This window comes from Malaclemys terrapin, chromosome 6 (genome assembly GCF_027887155.1).
Source record: "Malaclemys terrapin pileata isolate rMalTer1 chromosome 6, rMalTer1.hap1, whole genome shotgun sequence".
Classification (NCBI taxonomy): domain Eukaryota; kingdom Metazoa; phylum Chordata; order Testudines; family Emydidae; genus Malaclemys; species Malaclemys terrapin.
In genome coordinates this window covers 128,473,397-128,496,147 of record NC_071510.1, presented here as the reverse complement: position 1 = coordinate 128,496,147, position 22,751 = coordinate 128,473,397, and the positions used below count along the sequence as shown (strand labels likewise).

Genomic DNA, 22,751 nt, shown 5'->3' with positions numbered 1-22,751 from the left:
CTCGTTCTTACACGTCTGCCTTTCTACTTTAAACCTTCAGAAGGCTAACGAACAATCCCAACAGGGAACAAAGGAGAGGATTTGATTAATACAGTGGCATTAATTTTGATAAAAGAGACTGTTCTCTGTACTGCTGAATGACATACAGGCTGACAAGATTTGCTGACTATGATGTAGCTGCTGAGAAAGATCAAGACACGTGTTTGTGCCACAAAATACAACAAATTTGCAAAGACTATTCTAACTTCAGACTTGGCTTCAGTGGGACCACGGTTTGTACTTTTGCATTGATTTCAGTAGGGTCAGGATTTTGTGATAGTGTTCTAGTTCTTGGGTCTTAATGTGCTTTTGAATTTAAGTGAGATTCACGCTCTGGGGGAATATTACCTATATTGGTGAATATGTACATGTAACTTCCATTAATGCTAATGACTTTTAGTCATTGGGAAGGAAATATAACCCCCCACCCCTTTAAAAAAAAAACAACAAAAAACAAAAAAACCTTTATCAGAAATGGATTGTTCAATCATAAACATCTTTTCCAGGAGAAGTCTGGCAAAGATGGCAGACTGTTAATACATGCAGTTTTACACTATATAAAACTATAAAACCTATGAACATAAAACAAGGATATAATTTAAAACAATATAATTTTAACTATGGGAACAGTTATCCATCATACATGAATGATTTAAAATCTTCCACATAACTCCGATCAGTTAATTTCATACCTCTTGAAGTCTGTTCCAGTGCCTAGGAGCTGTATAAAAGACTTACTGAAGTTGAATACAAATTCTTGTTCTTTGACAAGTAAAGCGATACCACTTCAAGTTCTGTTCAAATGCACGGGGAATTTATTTGCATAGATGATACCAGTAATATAATAATTTAAAGAGAACCTCTGAAGTCTGGTAGACTCAAAATTTGACCTACCTTGTTCTTTTTTAGAAAACTTAATGTAATTAACTCTGTACTAACAAACCATTGTATTCAGCTGAGCACTTAGAAGTGCCCTACAATAGCAAGCTAATCTCTCTAGTCTGTTAGAGGCAAATATCAAACTGACTATAGTTTCAGCCTTCCCTGGGGTTAATTTGAATATCAGAAAGAAACTACTGTGGAACTTATACATTATCTTGGCTTTCTCTTTATAGAGAAATGTCTTTATTTTCTTAGAATCAATAACTAGTTCAATGAGGATGCACTTTACTGTGTACTAAATGGCTTAATTCTAAGGTGTAAAAGTTCAGAGGGAGTTCTGGAGGACCAGGCTGTCCGAGCACTGGTGCGTAAATGAGCCAGATTCTATTTTGACTCAGGGTTGCATGCAAGAAGCTGAAGGGGAATTCACACTGAATTACACAGAATTAGTGAGTTACACAGAATTTTGTATTGGGTTTTGAGCAGTTTCTCAGAATAGGGAGAAATGGACTTATGTCTTTATTAGAATCTGGTTCGAACCAATCTCATGACTGATCACTACTATTTGGTTAGAGAACTATACAAATCAAAACCTTTGAAAACATGAGACTAAAAGCTTTTTCTACATACACCGGTACCTTGATATAACACGACCCGATTTAACACGAATTCGGATATAACACGGTAAAGCAGTGCTCCGGGGGGGCGGGGCTGCGCACTCCAGCGGATCAAAGCAAGTTCAATATAATGCGGTTTCACCTATAACGCGGTAAGATTTTTTGGCTCCCGAGGACAGCGTTATATCGAGGTAGAGGTGTACTTAGTGGCCAAGGCTTGAAAACACATTTCAGTTGAGTACTTTCCATTGGTGAATAAAATTGAACAGATGACAGCCCTGCCCAGTTCTCTCTCTGAATCATTGGCAGAGTAAGACATAAAGTTTGCAATCATAAGAGGGCAAATATTGTAGTCAGGGCTGGTAGCACCACCTATTTTTAAGGTGGTCTGGCACTACCCATTATTAAACCCTCCTTTCAGTTGCTTATAGCTTTGCCAAACTCTCTCTCTTTCTTTTCCTTCCAAAAGCTGGGGAGGAGGTGGCCTCATTTCCCCACTAAGACACTGCTCCTGGCCCAGTTGGGGAACATTTCCTCTCCCCTGATCTTTGAGACTTGGTTGTAATCTTTTAGATAGAAGTCTGATAAATGTTCAAGTCCTATGAAGCAGATACTTGCTATCAGTAATTTAGGGCCCAAATATGACCTACTTCCAGACACTGGGGAGATAGCCTCTGTATTCTAAATATCTTTTTAAAGACTACTATTTCTCCTATAGCGATGCGCACCTTTGAAAAATGTACAATAATAATTCTGTCATTAAGAAATAAGTGGCACTATTATTGCAAGACTTACTAAACCAATGTTTGTTGCTCTGTGGCATGGCTCAGCTGCAGCAGATGAAATTTGCTTTTTCTTCTCATGATGCTAAGGCATAAACATGGAGGCAAACCAACTTCAAGATTTTTGTGAGGGTGAGGATTGGAATCAACATTCCTCAAATGGAGGGGAGAGGAAGAACCTTTGTATAATGAAACTTCTTCTGGTTCTAGACTGTAGGAAGAAAATTTGTTTGACAATAACTCTTATTCCCTGCTCAAATGTTTGGAGGAAAAAAATGGTTTCTTAGTGGATGCTAAGTTTCCAGACTGAATTACTCCTTTCCATTTCTCCTTTATTTAAAATATTTTTTGCCTATCAACCCTAGAGACCTCTGTTAATTTTTTTACATTGGGAGTGTACCTGGATTTTTTTACGTCTCTCAAATTATGTCAGAACATGATCTGTTGATTTGAAGCAACAGTCAAGTTTACATAACAAATCCTTGTCAATATTAATTCAGCTAATCTAAGACTTCTCTCTAGTGCTGTGTGCGTGTATGGTTTTTAACACTAACTGCTTAAGGCTATTTTTTCTTACTGACTGGTTTCACAAAAGTTTAACAAGTACTTTACTATCAGTATTACATTGTTATAGAAACATTCTTTTAGGAAAGGTGAGATTCTACAATATTAACTTGCTCAAAGGATGAATAGATTCGCTTCTTATGTGGTATCATCTGAAAAACCTTTAACGAAATAAGGTTTCTAATATAATCACAAAACTATGCATTTCTATAGCTCTCGTGTGAAAAGCACTAAATTATCTGCCCAACACCTGCGGAATGTAGGATTAGCAATTTTCCAAAGGAACATCCTAAAGAAGTTAAGTGACTTGCTCAATGCCATTCACTTAGTTGGTGGGAAGAGCAAGAATCGGTGTTGAGGATTTTCTGATCCCACCCTGTGTTGTGCTTCTCTAAATCTCATAGATTCCGCCTTCATTTTTAAGATAAAAGGAAAATAAATTGACTTTTATCCTCCATTTCCCCAGCCCTGTTTCGGATGATCCCATATAGAGAATTGTGCGTTGCTGCCAACCAAGAAACAGAGGATAATAAAGATGGAGCCCTTACACAGAAGCCTCTGCCAACCCACATAATTTTTTTGTGTTTTGGGGCCTAGTTATCAGATATTTGTGCATGCAATTGCATTCCTAATTTGCATGCTCTGTGACTGCTACAGGAAATGGTCAGAGATGCACATGACTGTTTGAAATTACCTGATTTGAGTGCACAGCTGTGATAACTGCACATGCGAATAAGCTGTGCAAGTTTGCACATGCCTCTGACAGTCATGCCCTCTATCTCTCCTTCCTAAAGTTCATACCTAAGTTCTATTGCATGTCTCTTTTCCCCCACTCTGTCTGGCCTTTCAGGAAAGAGATGAAAGGCAAGAAGGAAAAGACCTGAAACAGAAGAGGGACTGGTTTTTGCAGGAGTTCACTGGGGGCTGCTGGGTACTCAGCACTTCTGAAAGTCAGGCTGCTTATTTATGTATCAAATAAGGAGATAGAAACCTAACTTCAGGCATCAATTTTTGAAAATCTTGGCCTTTGGCTGTAACTTTAACTGTCCGGAATTCAAAAGAAATCTCTAATATTGGACCTCACCCTAACATGAATCACTTTTTTGAGCTATGTTACAGAGCTTATTTGGTAAATGGATGCATTTTCAGCACTTCAGAGTGAATTTCCCCCACTGGTTATTAGAAATTCTTTAAAGAGAGGTATCTCAGAGAAAAACCTGATGTCAAGGTTTTTGTTACTCTTTGTCTAGATTTAATAATACTGAAGTTCAAATCCACTGTTGCAGAATGACTGGAAATTAATAACTTTTCCCTCATTTCTGTTTTTCAGTTTAAGGGAACCGAGTAGCCATAGCTTATACTGTTCAGTGCTGATTGATATTTTTTTTGATTCCTTGTTTTCTAATGTATGGATACATGTGTCGGAGAAAAACTGAGTTCTCACTATTTTGTTAGGTACAGCAAGTCAGATGTTTTATTAACTCTCACATGTGCAGAGGGAGAGAGCTAAACAGGTCTCTCTCTGGTAACTAATTACAGCAAGCATTTATACCTTTCATTACAGAAATAATGAAGGACAGCTGCATTTTGTTTATACATAGGCCATCTTGATATCTCATTTCCTCACTTGTTTTGACTCTTGCCTACATACAATTAGTTTCTATACCTTATCTACACAAGGTCTTCTACACCTTATCTATACTGAGGTCACAATGACTTCTTACACAGCTCTTTCTCACCCGCCTCACACAATCACACAATCCTCGCTTCTACAAATCTCGCGTTATCAGGGTCACAGCTAGCTTGACTCTTGCTAACAAAGACTGTCTCTTGCTAACGAAGCCTGACTCTTGCTAACAACCATCATGCATTGCAGTTCCCTTCTACGAAGCCTGACTCTTGCTAACAACCATCATGCATTGCAGTTCCCTTCTGTCAGTTCTTTTCTCTGCTTCCACACATGCTACAGTGATATAAGGTGTTTGATGATGAGAAGATGATGCGGGGAGGAGGGGAGGGGAAGAGCAGAAACAATGACAAATTAGTAACTCCGCATTCTCTATCATTCATAGTGCCTCAGTCTTTGAAGGTCCTTCCCTTAGTGATGATACTGGCTTGTCACTAGTAAATATTTCCAAGCAACCATTATGGTCTATTGGATAAAAGCTCAGCGTATTCAAAGTCCCTGAATATTTATATGCTAGACCGTAATGGCAGCACTAGTTAAATAATATATATATTTAGGAACTTGTTATACGTATTTAGGAACTTGTTAAACATATAAGAATCAGTCAAGGACTACTGGGTAAATAATATGTTTTGAAATTTTTATGAACTCCTAAACTAACACCAGGCACAACCTACATTAAAATAAGTGTTTAAACATATCAAAGCCTGTAAATTCATTTAAAGCTGAATGTTTGGTCTTAATTAAACCCCTCTTGCTGATAGATTGCAAATAAATGCTTTAGAACAAAAGGTGATCACGTTGTCTGTCACTGGTGTTGCAATGTTTAGGATTAACCAGGGAGTTTAAAGTCTGACTATCAGCTTTAACTATGTATAAATCAGAATTTTTAGAGTAAAATTTCAAAGCCTTAGTCAAAAAACACCCTGTTGAAATCTGTGGGAGCTTTGTTAATGTTCCAGGTACAGATTTTGTTTGTGTGATTTGCCTTTTAAATTTATGGGTAAGGGTATGGTTTTGGGAAGAGAGAAACTGAGCTGATGGCTTTGGGATTCAGATTGAAATTTTTGGGACAATTTTGCTGACTGTCTTCCAATGCAGGAGGAGGAACCCTCCCTCATCCAAAAGCCATGGCATAAGACTTCATGGAGTCTGCCTTGGTGAATGATGACTGCTGCTTGCTTTTTAACATTGGCCCCAGAGTTCTTACACATTTGAGGCCATTCGTATATTAAGGTGATCCTTGAGGCTGACACTAGACTATGTTTGAGCCACTGTTTCGATGGCTGAAGACAATGAGTCATCATCCTTTAGTCATTGGTAGCAGCCCAATGGCTGTATAGTACTCTTCAGATGAGATACCAGGAATCTGTCTTCATGCTGGGAGCTGAGTTGCATCTTGGAGAGGTGTAATATTCACCTACTCCAGCCATTTTTGATCCTGAACCAAAAGCAAGATTCAGAGTGCGCCCATCTCTAGATAAAAGCAGCAAAGAGTCCTGTGGCACCTTATAGACTACCAGACGTATAGGAGCAGGAGCTTTCGTGGGTGAACACCCACTTCTTCGGATGCATGTGGGATCCACGAAAGCTCCTGCTCCTATACGTCTGTTAGTCTATAAGGTGCCACAGGACTCTTTGCTGCTTTTACAGATCCAGACTAACACAGCTACCCCTTGGATACTTGACATCTATAGATATTGTCTGAAATCATCTGAGATAGACCCTTTGCTGTCAGGGCAGCAGTGAGATCCCAAGTCCTGTGCAGTCACCCTAAAGAATAAGCCTACATAGGTCAGATAAGGTTTTCCAGAGTGGAATGAGTTTATCCACCGAAGTATGCAAACTAACCATGCTACTTACCTGGGTGGATTGTTCCAACTATTCTTTTAATGTTGCTGAACCTTTTCAGGTGAAACATTGCTAGATTTAGAGCTGTGAGCTCCCAGAACATCTTTTTTGAGTTACATTCTACTTGGTAACACGTGGACCCACATGAAAACAGAGATTGAGGCCTCCTAAAAGGAGGCACAAATGGTAAATGAGATTGTTAATTGTTGAAGTCTGTACTGTAACAAATTGACTAGAAATGTGGATTTAGAGAGATTGACGTACTTTATTGTTCCAAACTCAATAAATTCCCTGTCTGCTTTAGGTCCTCAGTTGTAATGATCACTAGGCTGACTCTGCTATTGGTGTTGCAGTCTCCCTGAACTATTTTGGAAAGTTTAAACATTTCTTACATGATTAAATGCACTTTCAATAAATCAATCCCATAATAATTGTTGTTCAGGAGAGTTCATTATTCAGTTTAGTGTTTTAAATTACTGTTCTTCTTTAAAGGAGTCTTCTGACGTAATGGCTTCAGCTAAATCCATTTGCCATACTCTGGCTTGTAATTACTTTAGATTTGAAGAATAAAACGAATGGCTTTATTATTAATCAGTAGCGATTTTGTCTTACTGTTTTTAACCTTAGAATGGCCTTTGCTTGTGAAATAGTTTTAATGGCCTAGATGACAAAACACTTCCCCCCTCTCCCTTAGGACTGAGGGGTTCAGTGAAAGCAATGAGATCTGTTTTTTCCCCAACATTTGTCATAGTGATCGTAATTGTTACCGTGCGTGTTAGCCTTACGGGGTGAACAAATTAGTTTGCTATTGTATGCTGTCATCCTCTTGGTCTCTCTCAGTGCCTTCTTGTCTGGTCTTTTGTCTTTTAAATTGTAAGTTCCTCAGGACAGGAACCGCCTCTCTCTGTCTTTACAGTGGAGAGAACATTGTCTGAAATGAATTGTAATATTTATTTAACTTTGATCGAGTGGACTGTGTGATCTGCCTGTACTCAAGGATAATCTTGTTCCCTGTTAGCTCATGCCAGATGAAAAGAATAAGGGCTTGTGTATATGGCGATTTTAAGCACACTAAACTTGGGTGTAAATCTACAATGCTCTAGTTTGTTGTGCAACTGTGGACCCTGCTACCATGTACTAAAAGATCTGTAGTATGCTTTGACCTACCACTCTTTGAAGGTCCACACGGCAAGCTAGTGTGCTGTAGATTTACACCCCACCTTGCTTTGTACTAACTTAACTTACCAAGTTTTCTTTTCTCTTTCTACAGTGTAGGATTCTACAGTTCAGTCTGTAGTCTTGTTGACTTTGCACTTATGGTGGGAGATCCATAGCTTGTACAGCCACCTTTGGTACTAGAATGCAGCTTTGAACACAGGTGAATTGCTCTGCTAGCATAAAGCACCATTTGATTTCAGTGGGGCTCTGCGTGGGTTCAGCAGTCCTTTCACATACAGTAATTTGTAGGGCTGGGATCTTGTTCAGTGTCTGGCCTTAATTTTAAATAGCGAGAGGCAATACAAACTAATGGGAAGACATTTCCAGCTTTGATGTGCTTATTACCGTCTAGTGGGTGCCAGAATATCTAATTTTCTGAGGATGCTTGGAAAACAAAGAGGGAATAATTGTGAAATGTTAGACACTGGATAAATCTCAGCATTTAATTTCCAGAGGGGTTCTATAGCTTACCCCTTGCTATGCTGACATTACTTTGTTTCCAGCTAAAATTGTGGTGTTTTGAACAAGAAAGTCAACAACTTTTTGAAAAACATTAGGGAAATAGAGCAACCAACCAAAGAAAAATACACCGTGTTCCTGAGAAGTCTTAATTCCAGTGTTCTCCAGGAGGTCATTAAAAGTATAAATGTAAAACTCTGGGTGGAATTTACCCAGGCAGAAGAGTATCTCAGAACTCTACCATCTGTGCCCTTGCCACTTAATTCTGTTTTCATTATACCTTCATGTTTTGGCTTCGAAAATAATAATTTTTCTTTCCATGTCCGTGTTTTTCAACTAACATACTAGAGCAAATTTCAGTTTTTAAAAATGCCTTTTTAATAGTGAAAATCTTTTTTTATTGGTGGTAACACAGCTGCTTGCATTGTAAATATGTCAAAAGTTTTACATAAGGTTAGCCCTTCTTGGGACAAAACAATCCCCCAAGGTTATAGCACAGGGAGTACAGTTGTAATAATAAAGATTACGTTGCTGATAAGTTCCCCTCAAGGCCCCATGATGGTAATACCCCTATATTTTGTCTTTAAAGAAAACCGCTGAGAGGCAATAATTTTTTTTGTATGTGTCCCATTTTCATTAATGCATGGTAATTGATGGAGTTGCAGTGACTTGTAACAGTAATGAGTTCTAAACATAAGAATGCACTCCTTTCTAATAAGTGAGCACTGCTGGGGTTTAAAAGCGTACTAAATCAGTTGCTTTAGTATGAATTTATTAGTTTTTTTCAGCATTAGCTTTAATAGTAGTTATTTACATAAGCGTACATCCCATTAACTGCCATCAGGGCTGGAAAACATGCTGAACTGTTCATATTTTCATATAATTATTGAACATAATGGTTTCATTTGCATTTCTAAACAGTGATGTTTCTGTCAGGCTTGGAAATAGTGTCTTTACGCAGTCCCTATTTCACATCCACTTATTTGACATCGTTAAATTTTATGCTAATGTGCTTCCCTAGAATATCATCAGTAGGACAGATGCTTGTGCTTTAATATACAAATCAGAGATGCTTTTCCCTCCCCCTTCCCTGAAGTGCAAAGGAAATAAAAAAAAGCATATCTGCACTTTTTAGATATAGTTTGTCTCACTCTAAATAGCTGTATGAAGTAAAACTTCATTCTCAACCTTAGCAGTCACTCTAAAATGTTTTTACAAATACCTTACTTAGGGTGGGGAATTGCATTTTCCGCATGGAGGAGATAGTACCCACGAAGGGGACTACTTCGTATATCAACTCACCTTTGATGTATAAAGCAAGTTATCAATTTAAACAAACTTCACCAGGCCTTGGATTTACTTTCTTAATAATTGACCACCATTGAACAGAGGCTGCAGGATTGGAGACTATGTCAGTTTCTGGAGAAAAGACCAGACAGCTGAAATGTCCACGAATTCTCTCATCAATTTGTTAGGTTTTTTTAAAACACAAAGTTGTCATAATCCTGTAGGTGTCGGTGAAATCACCAGTTTAAGGGCTGTGGCTAATTAAAATTACCCTTTATTCTGTATTCCATTATTGGTGTCACATGTTTACACAAGAAAAGTTCCTGCCCCAAAGAGCATTGGGTCAAGCCCAAAGTTAAGACAGTAAAAGCAGGCGAAGATAACAGTGTAGGCAGGCTAGTGCCAATAATCATAACTAAATGATGAGAGGGGCGTTTCAGAGTAAAAGATCACTCTTTTTATTTTACTCTTTTAAAAACAAAATAAAACACTCCATATTTGTTCCTTCTGAACTCCCTTCCTCTACCTCTGCACTGACTGTGGGTCTAGAAATCAGGCTTCTGAAAGATGATGGCAGGTGCTCTTTGGTACAGCCATAGTGTTTAGTTATGTTGATAGGAACAAATAAGCATTCAGCTATGCAGGGTATTGCTAGGAGGCAGTGTGGCATCATGGAATGAGCATAGGAGTGGGAACTAGCAACTCCTGAGTTCCATTTCAAGCTCTGTCACTAAGTTATTGGTGTGACACTGGGCAATTTAATTCACTTCCTTCTTCCACAGATGTGGATAGTATTACCTACTTTCCAGGGCACAGTGATGATTAATATTTGTATATTATTCTTATTCAGTGCTGGTTCTTAACAAATCATGTGCTAGGCCCTATACAGTACACACGCAAAGAAATTCCACAGCCCCCAAAAACTCAAACAAAAAAGCTAGGATCCAGGGAAGATCAAAGAAGAGAGTACATCAAACAGATTTGTCCTTATCCTTGTTTTTTATACAAAACTGTCTCCCTTCTTGTGGATATTGTGGAAGAAGTGATTCTCAAGGAAGGAACTGAACACCGATGGGGTGGTGGGTTGGTGAACTGGAAGGGAAGAGGTATTTTATGTGTAAGGAGCCATGTGGACAAACTATGATGGTTATAGTGGGTGACATACACTGATTGGTTCTGGACTTGTGAGAAAGTCTATTATTTATATACAGTGAATAACTTGCTGGTTGCTTTGCAGACAAGCATGGAGACAAGAGCCCTTTCTGGAAGTGCTCGCAATATAGGCCCTGATTCTGTAAAGGGATCTGAGCACTCCAACCATGCTAAGTACTGTGGCAACTGTTTTTTGGCAGCATAAAAGTACAGTTAGGAAAAAAAAAAAGAAAACCCAAAATCCACTTCAGTTCTGTTCTTTTCACACTATCCTCAAAATAGACTTCCAAAGAACCCCCGATTCTGAGCTGCAAATCAAGTAACTACTCTTTTGAGCTAACAGTTGCAGCTGGTTTATTAGAGCTGGCTCTTTGGAGCCCAGATACTTCTGTTTAAGCTTTGGTTCCAGAATTAAAGTCAGATCATCCTACCAAGTGGGCTGTACATTGACAAGTTTAGCTGTTAGTTTCAGCTAGAGTACTGGGAAGTGTGAAGAGGGCATTTGCAGCATGCAAAAGAGACTGTAGAACTGCAGAGATTCTGAGCTGACCTGTTGTCAATTTATCATTTTAATCCTGGAAAAAGGGCTCTAGGTAATTGGCAAGTATCCTTATTTTAATATGCAGCCATAAAAAGGTAAAGTACTATGATTTTTAAGATCAGAAGATTAACATTTTGCCTTAAATAAAATATGATTAACTGGCACAGAATTAAAAGTAATAGAACTGAAATATTCAAACTATGACTCCAAGGTGTCAGATTGTGCATAAGTGTGACAGTTTAACTGCTAAAGTGATTTAAAAATGAACTAGCTGAAGAATGTATATACCGGGTATTGAGAATAAAACATTATAGAACAATCACAGCTATCAAAACTCACTCAAACACTCCCATTTTTAAAAGCCAGGGAATCAAAAGGGAAGGCTGTCTACATGGGGCTGCAGCCTGTCTGTGCTAATGCAGGTGCAGAAAAAACGAAAGTTAGTATGCTGTGTTGTCATCCCACACTATGATTTTTAAGCCAGCCAGATGATTTTTATGCTTGGGCTTAATTGCCAAGCCGAAACTACTCTCTCATTCATCTACCTCCAGCAAAGGGAAAAAATGACTACCCCAGTAACTCTCATCTTCTTTCTACGGTCTGCAGCAAGGGAGGCTTCCCATTGTCCCAATACTGCTTCATTTCTGGTAGATGGGTGTGCACATGGAGAGATGAAGCCACACGCTTGTTAGCTGATGTTTATATAAGATGTACAGCTCTACTGTGAAATTTGATTCTGTAAAAATGGCATTGTAGGGTTGCATGTTCATCACTCGTGGATTTCAATCTGTAATGTGCTTTTCTTACAAGTAAAAATAGGTTTTCCAACTACTACTCTTGAAAACTGAACCTGGACTCTGAAAAGACCAGCTGTCTTCTCATGAATGGCTGGAGATAAGGTTCTGCAGTCCCAATTAGGAATTCAAGAAAACCTGTGTGATTTATTTTCAGTGGGTTTGTACAGGTGTAAGTTATTGAAGCTTAGCAAGCAATTCTGGTGGTGCACAATACATCTCACATGTCCTCTTAACTGCCTATGTAACCTATGCCTGCTTGGTTTGGCACTCTGTCCTGTTCTAGGGGTGATTAGACCAGCTGGAGATTGATGACCTGCTACAGGCTTGGCTAAGAGAGAAGTGTCTCTTGGCTCAGGCAGATTTAAAGATCATAACTCCTGTTTTACAATCCAGAGGTCCCAGGGTTTATCCCAGATGCTGACACCTAGAGCCTGTCAGCATTGGGGGGCAGGGTTTGTCCAGGATTTCAACTGGGGCATCTCTAAAGCTCAGGATGTATATGTAATCCATGCTTGTTTGATGTGGCAGTCTTCCCCCCTCTAGTGGTGACTAGACCAGCCATCAATTGATGAGCCCACGGGACAGCCTTATTTAAGAGAGCTGCCTTAGCTCAGATAGTAGAGGTTCATGTATTAAGCTTCAGAGGTGCCAGGTTTGATCCCAGCCACTGACAGACCATTGTCCTAAAATGAGTAAAAAAAGTAGTAAACGTGGTTGGTAGTCACTATCACCAGCAGGTCTGAGTTTGAATACAGACAAGGAAGAGATCAGTTGGGTAGGAAGTTCCTGTTTTTACATAGTCCCATCTCAGGATAGAACTATATGTCAGTGATTATCTAAAGTGATTATCTGAATAGGGCCCTACCAAATTCTTGGTCCTTTGGGTAAATTTCATGGTTATAGGATTATAAAAATCTTAAATTTCATGGTTTCATATACACCTCTACCCCGATATAATGCGACTCGGTATAATATGAATTCGGATATAACGCGGTAAAGCAGTGCTCTGGGGGCGCGGAGCTGCGCGCTCCGGCAGATCAAAGCAAGTTCGATATAACACGGTTTCACCTATAATGTGGTAAGATTTTTTGACTCCCGAGGACAGCGTTATATCTGGGTAGAGGTGTATTTAAATCTGAAATTTCATGGTGTTGTAACTGTGGGTGTCCTGACCCAAAATGTAGCTGTATGTGGTGGGAAGGTATCGCAAAGCTAGTATAGGGGTGTCATGATATTCTCACCCTTACTTCTGTGCTGCTGCTGGTGGCAGCTCTGCCTTCAGAGCTGGGCAGCTAGAGAGCAGCGGCTGCTGGCCAGGAGCCCAGCTTTGCAGGCAGTGCAGAAGTAAGCGTGGCAATACATTGACCCCCTTTGCAATAGCCAGATTTCATGGTCTGTGATGCGTTTTTCATAGCCATGAATTTGGTAGGGCCCTAGTTATGAACAGAGGAGTTAAGGTCGTAAGGGGGCATGAACTTTTCCAGTTATGCTTGAGTTCTTTCTTTGTTTTAGGTTTCACATCTCAGGAGAGAGATCTCTCTCCTGGTTATTCTAAATATTATCCCATAAATATTATTTTTAGCCACATCGGGCATAATTTTCAAAAGCACCGAAGTGACTTTTATTCTCCTAAATTTCCATTGATTTTAATAGGCACTTAAGCTCCTAAGTCACTTCGGTGCTTTTGAAAATTTTACACATCTCTTAACATTTCGTGATAAAACTCAAGTGAATGTGGCTCTGATGTCCAGCTGTCACTTCAGGTATCTGTATATGTTCCGTGAGGCCTTGCTGCTCTGTTCCAATGCAAGTAGACACATTAAACTTGCCAAAGCTCTGCGTGTTACCCCATCATTGGAGGGTGGTTTATAGTTAGTTTTTGTTGTTGTGATGGTTTGGGAATCTATGTACAGTTTATGAATTTCAGTTGATTTTATGAACTCATGTACTCTGTGTATAAACTTCAGTGTGTATTGAATCAGCCATTTTCAAGGACCGTGTCATGCCCTGTCTGGAAGCAGATGTAGGACAACCAGAGAAGTATTGACATGGAATGACTTTGCACTGGTAAAAGAATAAATATGCTAAAGAGATTGGCCAAGCTAAAGGAAGCTAGTTCTCCCAGGTTGTCTGTGGGGTTGGGAGTTGGAATAGTGGAAATTCCGCAGCAGAGGAGGAGAACAAATTAAGAGGCTGCTGTTAAAAATATATATACATATATATATACACACACATGCTTTCTGAGCTACGGCAACCATTTGACTACTGGACCTGAACAAGCTGGAGTAAGCTTGCTACAGGGGCAGAGAGAGAGAGAACTTGAAGGCTGAGCAGGAGGAAAAGGATCTTGGGACTCTGGAAGGACTGGCCAAAAACCCAAAGGACTCTTTGAGTGGTGAGGACACTGGAAGGAGGTTTTGAATGGATCTCTTTTTTCATAGAGAAAGCAGAGACAGTGACTGTGTGTAGGAAGTTGATTTCCTTTGAAGGGTTAAATTGTAAACCAGAGTAGAATGGAACTCTGGGAAAGTGTGTGCTTAGTCTACTATGGAGAGTTGGAGAGTTCAGTACTGGTCTCGGGGCCTACGGCAGCTGAACCATGGAGGTCCCACTTCTGAGAAGGAGTACCAGACTGGGATTCTGCACTCTAGGAGTGAACCTGAGAAGCTAGAGACTGCCTGGACCCTGCTCAGATTTAGTGGATTTAGAAGTACACCATATCCAGCGTCTGGATCCAAATATAGCAATGTGGTGAGTGTCTTCAGGGAGAGCTTGACTAGGTCTGTGATGTGGTCCTAATTTCTTGCTTTTCTGTTCCCTTTTGCTGTGCAACCACCAGACTGATCCCACAGTCATATTTATGAAAGTTTTGGGGGGAGTGATTTGGTCCTCCTTTTCCCCAGGGTCTCTAGCTGGTTTGGAAAAGGTCAGTTACATCAGGGGTAGGTTGAAGTTCCAATCAAACCATGGTATGCTTTAGAAGGGGTTTTAGTATTTCTTCCTTGCAGGAGGTGTCAGATATCTTGGTTAGGAATCCAATATGCTTTCACTTCTGTTTTAGTCAAGAAGGGCTTGGGGCAGAGTTGCAGGTGGTGGCTTGGTTTTGCTGTAGTGCTTCTAAGGCATCACGTTGGGTGAATGGTCTGAATTCAGAGAAGGAAGATATATTGTTGGACCTATGTTTATCGTATGGTTTCTGGTGTCTCAAGTCAATCACTGATGTTGCTACCTGCCAATGGTTTCCTGGCAGTAAGAATCTTGCTCCTGAAGAGAACAGGATCAAGCCAGTCAGAAGCCTGGGCTACTGTGCAGGTATGGGATATTTTTCATTGTATGCATTTAGCAAATCATTGTGTTCTACCAAATTATACGTTAAGATCTTTGAGGCAGAGACAAGTCTTACCATGAGTACTTCTCCTTATGGTGTTCAGTAGTTAAGAGTCACCATAATGCCTATGTTGATTTTTCTGGTACACTGGCAAGCACTGGCTCTTACAGGGTAAGATAAGTCCTTTAAGAAAAGGCATATGTTGGCAGCAAACCTGGCGATCAAAAGAGGCTTCCCAAAATAACTGAAGTTGGCAGAAAGATGAGAGTTCTTGAATATGGAGCAGAAGGTCTTACAGTCTGTACCTCATACAACCTCACACTTGGGAATTATTTCCTTTTATTTAGCAGCCTTGTCTGCATTCTTGGGATTGAGAAACCTATTTTTATAGTGGTGGATTCTCTTCAGTGCACAATTGACAATGAACTCATGTAGTTGAAACCAGTGAGAAGGGGGAAAGTGCTGAAAGAACTAGTGAGGTTTGTATTAATTCAGTATGGACAAATGTCATCCTTAGATGTTCGCTTGGGTGCAGTCTTTACCCAGGTCATTCATTTGTCCATCTCAAGTAGAGAGAATTTGCGGCAGTTTCCTATCAGCATCTTTATTTCAAACTAGTCTCTCTTAATTGACACAAAAACAATTTCTCAGCTAACATTTAACAAAAAAGTTGAATGGAAAGTTCTGCAATTTATATTCTATTTAAAGAATCACTGTTTTTTTCTTACTGCTTTGAATAGATGTAGAAAATACTGAACTCTTCTTGTATTGCTAGGGGCTTACATTATGTGGTTCATGGGTTTGATCCTTAACTTATTGCTGGCAAACTGAATTGAAGTTGTTAACGCTTTGTCTTCAATAAAACTTCAACTTTGAGGGCAAACAAAAGTGTGTCCTGCAGCTCTAGTAAGTGGTGCTTCATATGTCATTTTCCAACCCCTTTTGACAGGGCTTTACTCCTTAAGACACTCGGAGAAATTGTTTTTGGTTGGTGTTAAAGCTTTTATTTTTATGGGACTAAAAAAATGAAATCTAGAAGTTCATGGAGCATAGTGAGGAAGTTTTGCAATGATTATTATACCAAAGACTAATCAAGAACCTATGTGAAGTTATTTTTTTCCTCAACCTTTCAGTCCAGTTACGAGTTAGCCTGGGACTTCTACTCTAAGCAAGGTAGACCCCAAATCCCTACTTACTTACAGTATGTGTATCCTGTGAGTTTAACATCCTCTGGCACAAGCCTATTAAACTTCAGAATATTTAGATAGTATATTGCTGCTCTGTGTTTCCATATGAGCAGATTTTGCCATTATCTTGCTTCTGTTAGTACCACCCTACAGTAGCTACACATATGGAATACACGTAATGTATTACATTTGTGCCATTGTAGTTAAAGGTCATTCATCCTTTCAGTGTTTAAGCTGTGGTTTACAGGGGTGGTTTGGTAGCTCACTGGAGGGAAAATATTGGTTTGGAGCAACCAGGGAAAAGCCATGTTTCATTAGTATTTAATAATATTAAAGGTGCCTTAAAGGGTTAACATTGATTTAAAAATCATATTAAAATTTTATCTGTGATTCTGTTAACACCTTAGATAGCACTAAATACATTTTTAAAATCCAATTTATTTCTCTCTGTGCTGTGGACTTTGTGTATTTGTCTTAGCTTGGATAGTGAAGTCCGTTTCAGTTGTTAGTCTCCTCAGGTTCACTGTGTGGCAAACACTATAGAAGAAGTGCCTCTTTGGCTTAAAATCAGGCATTTGGTGTGCTGAGATTACCATGACTAGCATAAAAGCAACAGTTTTACTGCTACCATGCCCTAATCCTGTCTTCCCAGATGTTTTGTTTTAGCCCTCTGTATTGTCTTGTCAAAGGTGAAAATAAATAGCTATATGGTCACGGACAATCTTACACAAATATATGTGTGTATAATATAGTGAAGCCCTTATTTTATTTTATTAGTAATTGTTTTTTAATAAAGGGGAAACCTTTTTACTGGTAATGCTTATTTGTATAATATCTAAATTTAGGCCAGATTTGAGTTGACCGTGTATAATGCCTTTACATTAGACATGTAAACATTGAACTGTTAAAAGTTCCTCTCCCCAAAAGCCTACAGTCTGAAGGTGAAGACGCAGTAATTCAGAGAAATACAGAACAGAACAATATAGAAAGGTCTTTAAATCATAGATGTCTCATGGATCAGGTAGGCCTTCGGGAGGTTTTAGAAGCAGAAGATGGAAGGTAGCTGGCAAATACTGGCTCATATGTTGTCCCTTACTGAAGTAAACTCTTGGATGGAAGCTCTAAGGAAGAAAATCTCGAAGAGTTCCTTATGTATTATTGTGTACGTGTGGAGGTGGTGGTGGGGGGCGTATGTGGAATAGCGTGTTGTGGCCCCTGAGGGATGCAGTTGTGGCAACCACAGAGATCCATGTGAGGCCTTGTGCTTTTGCGTTGGCTCTAATTTAGAGCCCCTACTCAGGCTGTCTGGAAATACAGCTCAGCTCCAAAGAAGCCATCAGGGCTGCCTGACTCCCTGCTCTAAAGAAAAGATAATCCAGACCCAGGCTGTATGATCTTTCACCTAAGCTGTGCCAGAACGGACAGGGAATGCGGCATGGCCTGACTTGCTTGTTTCTCCCTGTGACGGGTTCCTCCCCTCCCCCCCCTCCTCGGGGTGCCACCTGGGACTGGTTTACCACTGAGCCCACCTGTCTCACCAGCCTAGTCTCCGTTTACAATGTATTGCAGAGGCAATCCAGCCAAGTTCTCCCTCAGGCTTCAGGCTGCACTTTATCAGCACACATACAGGTAGGGACACACCCAGATATACTATAGCTATAAACACAGATGCTAAGATCAGCTTTGCATGGGAAGGCTCATCTAAGGAACTGCCCAGTACTCAAGTGCACACCCCCCTCTGGAATGTGCAAACCCAAAATTATACCGTTTTGCGCTGCACAGAGAACTGTACAGCGTAAGCTCATGAAAATTCCGTCCCTCCCTCAATGTGGAGAGAGAGATGCACAGCTTTCAGCCCCAAGTTATGATTTCCACACTAGTTTTAGACAAAACAAGTTTATTAACTACAAAAGATAGATTTTAAGTGATTATAAGGGATAGTAAACAGATCAAAGCAGATTACCTAGCAAATAAAAACAAACATGCAATCTAATCTTAATATACTAAAGGAACTGGCTATAAGTAGCAAATTCTCACCCTAAATGTTGTTTTAGGCAAATTGCAGAGATTCTTGAAGGCAAGCTGCACTTGCTTGAAGTTTAAAACTTCAGATATTCCATTCACAGGCTAGACACCCTTCTAGCCTGGGCTCAGTCCTTCTCCCCTAGTCCAGTCTTTTAGTTCTCAGGTGTTTCTAGCAGTCCTCTTTCTTGGGCAGGAGTCAATGAAGAACAAACCTCGATGATGTTACTCCCCGGCCTTAAATAGTTTTTGCATATGGCTGGAATCCTTTGTCTCCCAGTGTGAGTCCCACCCCGGTTAGAGGAAAAATATTAGTATTATCATGGAGTCCAGTACCAGGTGACTTGGTCACATGTCCCTGCAGTCATAACTCAGAGGCTGTTTGTAGTGTCCCCAGGAAGACGTCCCAGTGGGAGATGATTAGCATCTTCAAAGACCTATTGTTTTCCCTAATGGCCCTTCCCAACAGGCCATCCAGGCTGATTGCATTGTGTCTAGTGGATGTTCCCCAGGTGTAAACACATTTATAATAGATGCATAGACAATATTCCTAACTTCAGACATAAAAATGATACATGCATGCAAATAGGATAATCATATTCAGTAAATCATACCCTTTCCAATGATATCTCACATGACCCATCTTGCGTAAAATTCATCGTAGTTATGCCATAATCATATCATAACCGTATCTCTATGAAGAATATGAGGCATAGTGTCAGACTCCCCACTTCCCCCTCCACCACACCCCTTGTCCATGTAAGGTCTAGTGCTGTGCAGAGTGCTACAGGCAATGCATGCAGAAAATGCCTACCATCCCTGCAATCCAGATCTGTTCTGATGGAGTGTGACAACCCTGATCCATATAAATTAATAGGACACCACAAGTAGTCCTGGCTAGAAAATCATTCACTTGCTAAATTCGGAGATCAATGTGTGTTATGTTCAGTGACTGGGTTTAGCAAGCTGCTTCTTTATTCTGCTATCCTTGCCTTCTGTTCCTCATCTATCCTCTTACTGCTGCTTGCTAATTCAGTAGTATTGAATTTGGCACAAGAATGGGGAAACTTTGCCTTCTTTGAGTAGTGTCCCTTTGGATGTTCCACTTCCCGTGTGCATAAGCCTCTAGAGCCCTTGATCAGAGATTTTTTCCATTAGCAGTGTCCATTCAGCCTGCGCAGGCACCCTATGGCTTGTTGTGCTGAACACTGAAGCTATGTAGGGATGTGCAGGCGAACAGCCCTCAGTTTCCTTCTCAACTGCCTCAACCTGAGAAGGAGCCTTGGCACGTCCTCCTTGAGTGTTGTTTGTTTAGATTAGTTGAGCGGTTCTCAAACTTCATTGCACCACGACCCCCTTCTGACAAGAAAAATTACTACACGACCCCAGTGCCCTGTGTTACTCAGAATAGTTAGTATTTTAAATAAAAAATGCATTACAAGGCCGTATCAATGAAAAGTAGCCACTAACTATTTTAATTCACAAGACAATCTTTATATCCAGTAGTAAAAAATAAATATGCACGTAATGGGAGGGGTGAGTTTGCATTGATAAACACAGATCCTTGAAGCGGGGCTTTTTGTGGCTGAGGTAAAGATGGAGGTCATCTCCAACAGTGAGACGGGTCCTGTATTTGTTTTTCAGTAAAGCCAGTGCTGAAAAGCCGGCTTCACACAGGTAGGAAAATGGCATGAGGGCTTTCAAAGGTGCAGATGACAGCTCTGGATATTCTTCTCGCACAGAAATCCAGAAGTTAGCAAGAGGTTGTTCAGAAAATCTCAGCATCAACGTCTCATCGCAGGAAAGACCCATTCATGTTTCTTTCAGTGTAAGTGACAAAACCGCACTTGCAGCTGCTTCTGCATTAAAGGGATTTCTAATCCATGACTCTGTTGTCCAATTCCTTTCAGGGAAGTACTCCTGAAACTGAAGTTTAAGGCTTTTCAGGTGGCTGATGGTGATGGATTGCAGGTCATGTTTTGGCAAGGCATTTTCATCCAAAAAGACATCCAGTAAACAAAACACTTCAAAACTGCCACTGTTCACATGAGCATACCACAAGGAAAGTTCCTTCATCCAACTTTTGATTTTTCTCAGTGAAAGAAAAGTCAGAAGCATCTTGTACTTGATGTGAGCTATTCAGCACATGTAGGCGTTCAAAAATTTCTGCCAGGTAAGCTAGCAAAGCAAGCCACTTGATATCTGCAAACTTTTCAGCCAGTGGGGAATCTTTGTCTGAAAGAAAAATTCTCACTTCCTCTCTGAGCTCAAACAAATGTTTGAGAACCTTTCCCCAAGACAGCCACTGAACTTCTGTTTGGTAAAGTAACTGACAGTGCTCAGCTCCCATCTCATTACACAAAACATAAGAAAGGCCATACCATGTCAGAGCAAAGGTCCATCTAGCCCAGTATCCTGTCTACCGACAGTGGCCAATGCCAGGTGCCCCAGAGGGAGTGAACCTAACAGGCAATGATCAAGTGATCTCTCTCCTGCCATCCATCTCCATTCTCTGACAGACAGAGGCTAGGGACACCATTCCTTACCCATCCTGGCTAATAGCCATTAATGGACGTAACCACCATGAATTTATCCAGTTCTCTTTTAAACTCTGTTATAGTCCTAGCCTTCACAACCTTCTCAGGTAAGGAGTTCCACAAGTTGACTGTGCGCTGCGTAAAGAAGAACTTCCTTTTATTTGTTTTAAACCTGCTGCCTATTAATTTCATTTGATGACCCCTAGTTCTTGTATTATGGGAATCAGTAAATAACTTTTCCTTATCCACTTTCTCCACATCACTCATGATTTTATATACCTCTATCATATCCCCCCTTAGTCTCCTCTTTTCCAAGCTGAAGAGTCCTAGCCTCTTTAATCTCTCCTCATATGGGACCCATTCCAAACCCTTAATCATTTTAGTTGCCCTTTTCTGAACCTTTTCTAGTGCCAGTATATCTTTTTTGAGATGAGGAGACCACATCTGTACGCAGTATTCGAGATGAGAGCGTACCATCGATTTATATAAGGGCAATACTATATTCTCAGTTTTATTCTCTATCCCCTTTTTAATGATTCCTAACATCCTGTTTGCTTTTTTGACCGCCTCTGCACACTGCGTAGACATTTTCAGAGAACTATCCATGATGACTCCCAAGATCTCTTTCCTGACTTGTTGTAGCTAAATTAGCCCCCATCATATTGTATGTATAGTTGGGGTTATTTTTTCCAATGTGCATTACTTTACATTTATCCACATTAAATTTCATTTGCCATTTTGTTGCCGAATCACTTAGTTTTGTGAGATCTTTTTGAAGTTCATGACAGTCTGCTTTGGTCTTAACTATCTTGAGCAGTTTAGTATCATCTGCAAACTTTGCCACCTCACTGTTTACCCCTTTCTCCAGATCATTTATGAATAAGTTGAATAGGATCGGTCTGAGGACTGACCCTTGGAGAACACCACTAGTTACCCCTCTCCATTCTGAGAATTTACCATTTATTCCTACCCTTTGTTCCCTCTCTTTTAACCAGTTCTCAATCCATGAAAGGACCTTCCCTTTTATCCCATGGCAGCTTAATTTACATAAGAGCCTTTGGTGAGGGACCTTGTCAAAAGCTTTCTGGAAATCTAAGTACACTATGTCCACTGGACCCCTTCAAAGAATTCTAATAGAGTAGTAAGACACGATTTCCCTTTACAGAAACCATGTTGACTATTGCTCAACAATTTATGTTTTTCTATGTGTTGGACAATTTTATTCTTAACTATTGTTTTGACTAATTTGCCTGGTACAGACGTTAGACTTACTGGTCTGTAATTGCCGGGATCACCTCTAGAGCCCTTTTTAAATATTGGCGTTACATTAGCTAACTTCCAGTCATTGGGTACAGAAGCCGATTTAAAGGACAGACTACAAACCTTAGTTAACAGTTCTGCAACTTCACATTTGAGTTCTTTCAGAACTCTTGGGTGAATGCCATCTGGTCCTGGTGACTTGTTAATGTTAAGTTTATCAATTAATTCCAAAACCTCCTCTCGTGACACTTCAATCCATGACAGTTCCTCAGATTTGTCACCTACAAAAGCCAGCTCAGGTTTGGGAATCTCCCTAACATCCTCAGCCATGAAGACTGAAGCAAAGAATCCATTTAGTTTCTCCGCAATGACTTTATCGTCTTTAAGCGCTCCTTTTGTATCTCGATCATCAAGGGGCCCCACTGGTTGTTTAGCAGGCTTCCTGCTTCTGATGTACTTAAAAAACATTTTGTTATTACCTTTGGAGTTTTTGGCTAGCCATTCTTCAAACTCCTCTTTGGCTTTTCTTATTACATTCTTG

General features: G+C 40.1%; 1 protein-coding gene across 3 annotated transcripts in view; it reads left to right on the top strand.

The window, feature by feature from the left end:
* Positions 1-22,751, top strand: part of KIAA1328 (KIAA1328 ortholog) — a 252,969-nt gene that overhangs the window by 24,131 nt on the left and 206,087 nt on the right. The gene's annotated exons all lie outside the window — the stretch shown is intronic.